This window comes from Octopus bimaculoides, chromosome 21, assembly GCF_046866305.1.
Source record: "Octopus bimaculoides isolate indiv1 chromosome 21, ASM4686630v1, whole genome shotgun sequence".
NCBI classification, from domain to species: domain Eukaryota; kingdom Metazoa; phylum Mollusca; class Cephalopoda; order Octopoda; family Octopodidae; genus Octopus; species Octopus bimaculoides.
Window position 1 is genome coordinate 10,016,524 of NC_142948.1, and position 3,430 is coordinate 10,019,953.

Consider the following 3,430-nt stretch of genomic DNA (forward strand, 5'->3'; position numbering starts at 1 on the left):
GCACGAAGGAAAGTAGTTCTTTATCAGACAAATACGCCAATTAATCGACAAATGTGTACATATGAGCTCATTCGGCGAGATTCATATACGGTGCTAAGTATATGTGGCATAAGTGTGTATATATATATATATATATATATATATATATATATATATATATATATATGTATTGTCTGGGGAAAGTCATTCTCTTTTAGTTCCTTATTATAATATATATATATATATATATATATATAGATATATATGTTGAAAATATGTGGAAAAGATATATAAAATATGGAAGAGAAATGCCTTCATTTCATACACTTCAGTTTTTCAAAGACCTGTAAAAGATCACGGAAGTCTGGGTCTCCAACCAGGCCTTTCCCGATACCCTTAAAGCCAGAAACTCTTCAGCAACCCGCTGTATGAGCTAGTAAATCAAATCGCACTGCTGACGAATGGTGCAAGATGGCTGGGAAGGTGATGCTGCTGCTGCTGATGATGATGATGAAGATAATGATGATGCCGATGCTGATGATGATGGTGACGAAGATGATTGGGAGGATGACGATGATGATCATGAAAATGATGATAATGGCAAGGAAGTCGAGGAGGAGCAGTAGGAGTAAGTGGAGGAAGACGATGTTGAAGTCGTCGACGTCGATTGTCCCATAAATAACGATTGCAATGATGATAAATAATGATAATGCTGATGATGATGATGATGATGATGGTAATTACGCTGCTGATGTTTATGAGTATGATGACGATGTCGTCGATGATAATGAACATGGTCATGATGATGATGATGATGATGGAAACGACAAGTGCGATGACGACGACGACGACGATGATGAAGTTGATGTTGATAACGACAATGCTCATGATCTTGATTAGGATGCTGATGATGATCTGATAAAACGCAGCGATAGACATCTTGATGTTGGTGTTGATGATGATGATGAAAATGATGGGATAAAATCTGAAATTTATTCAAAACTAACACAACATATGAGAGAAATAAATAAAAGAAGAGTAGAATGAATGATTGAATGAGTGAGCGAATGAAGGAATAAAAATATAAAAATACTAAATACAAGAATTTGCATTAAATTTAGTTGGAAATGTCATTTCGATCATGAAATGCCTACGGCTCTTTGAAATAGTGTGTTTATTTGCTAGCTTGATACCAGCAAACAAGAAGCAAATATATGATGCCGAATAAAAGACTCAAAATATAATAACAAAATATATGATATTTTCCGAAATATTTCGTTCAGGTCATGATATCGGTTTGAAGATTCCAGTAGCGAAAGAGAGACACTGAAGGATAGAAAGTGAGAAAGAGAAGTAGAATTTATGTGTGATTGTCTGGTATTCTCTCTTTATTCGTCTCTATTGTTTCCATTTGTCGTATTATTTTCTTAAGGACATGGATAATTACGGTTATATCGAATACACATTAGCGTCCGTCACCTTAATCTCTAAACTTGAAAACAAGACACTGTAATATGTGCATTGCAGAACTTTAAAATTTCAGTTTGTCTTCTGTTTGTTTCGGAGCTGGATTTCAGTGTTGTGAAAGCAATTTATTGATCGAAGGAGTCGGAAAATAACGATAACCTACAAGGCTTTGTAGAGGAGAGCAGATGAGGACAGGCTGTATATAAAGCGAAAAAAATGGGGGAGGAATCGCAGTGTTCAATGTGGAGGACTTTGAACATGGAAGGAAAATATCCACGAGTATGTTACCGATGCCCTGAAGAATTGCTTGCAGCGATAAGCAACGCAAGCATTTTAAGATAACGACAAAATAAAGATGAAGTATGGGAAAAGAAATAGCAAAGTTATAACGGAATTTAAACACAAGGCAAGAAATTTCAGGAGAGGTGCAAGTCAATTACATTGACATCGATGTCCAAATGTTACGCTTTTCCTCGACACCAAAAGTATGAAATGCAAAGTCACAGCTGGTGGTTCACATTCCACACAGCTGAGCGATTTACCTTCTTAGATTTGGAGCAGGGTAAATTGCATGGACAGCAGGTGAACTAAGCAGCTTAGACAGAAATAAACGGAAGTTGCTGACTAGATATGGGATACTCCACCCCAAAAATGATAGAAAGAGACTGTATATACCAAGGAAAAGAGGGGGAATAGGACTTATTGGATGCGAACACAGTATTAGAGCAAAAGAAAAAAAACGTAGCATGGTATATAAAAATGCCAAAGAACTAATATTATCGGAAGTAAGATCAGGTTTGTGTAGGATCGAAGATTGCAAAGATAACGCAATGTACAAGCACTTGAGAATGAATGAAACTGAAAATAGGTTGATAAAGAAAAGAATGCATGGACACTTTCATAGGGATATTAAAGATAAGACAGACAGAGAAAAAGATGGCTATTAATGGCTAACATGATTTAAAACCAGAAACGGAGGCTCTAATCTCCGCTGCCTAAGAACAATCATTAAAAGCCAATTGCATGAAATACAGAATAGCCAACACATCTGAAAGTGCAGAATTTGTGGACAAAATGGTGAAACCGTATGGCATATTACCAGTCATTGTACGCTACTAGCCCAGAAATAATATAAGAAACGACATGACAATATAGCAAGGATTGTCCATTGGACACTTTGTAACAGGCATGGACTTGGGACTTGACAGAGCAAAAAGCTGGTAGAACATAAACCCGAAGGCATCATCGAAAATGATAATGTAAAGATCCTATGGGATTTTTTGTTTCAATGCGACCATGGGATAAAGAATATGAAACCATACATAGTCTTAATTGAGAAAGAAAGCAAACTACGCTGGATTATAGATATAGCATGCCCAGCTAACAACAAGGTATCCGATAAGGAAGAAAGAAAAGCCGATAGATGTGACAGGTTTGCATAGGAGGTTAAGCAGTTGTACCAATAATTGTCGGAGCCCTGGGAATAGTGAGTAAAAATCTTGAGAAGTACATGGAACATATAGGGGCTGTAATAACGGCAGAGCACTTGCAGAATACGAAACTGCTTGGAACTGCTCGAATGGTCCGGATGGTGCTCGAAACGTAAGGTGTGTTACCTTAGTTCAGTGGTAGTCAACTATTGTCACCGTAGTTCGTCTCCAGCGTTAGAACGTGTTGACAGATAATACATGATAACAACAACAACAACAATAATAATAATGGACCTTTTTACTGAAGGTACAAAGCCTTGAAAATTTAAGGGAAGGGTCTATTTGATTACATCGACTTGTATTTCACTGGCACTTAATTTATCCACCCCGAAAGGATGAAAGGTAAAGTCGACCTAGGTGGAATTTGAGCTCTGAGCGAAGCGCCTTACGAAATACCGCAAAACATTTCGTCCGGCGTGCTAACGATTCTGCCAGCTCACCCCTTAAATTCTAAATTTAATTATTATTTCATATATTTGCCACGAGAGCAGGTT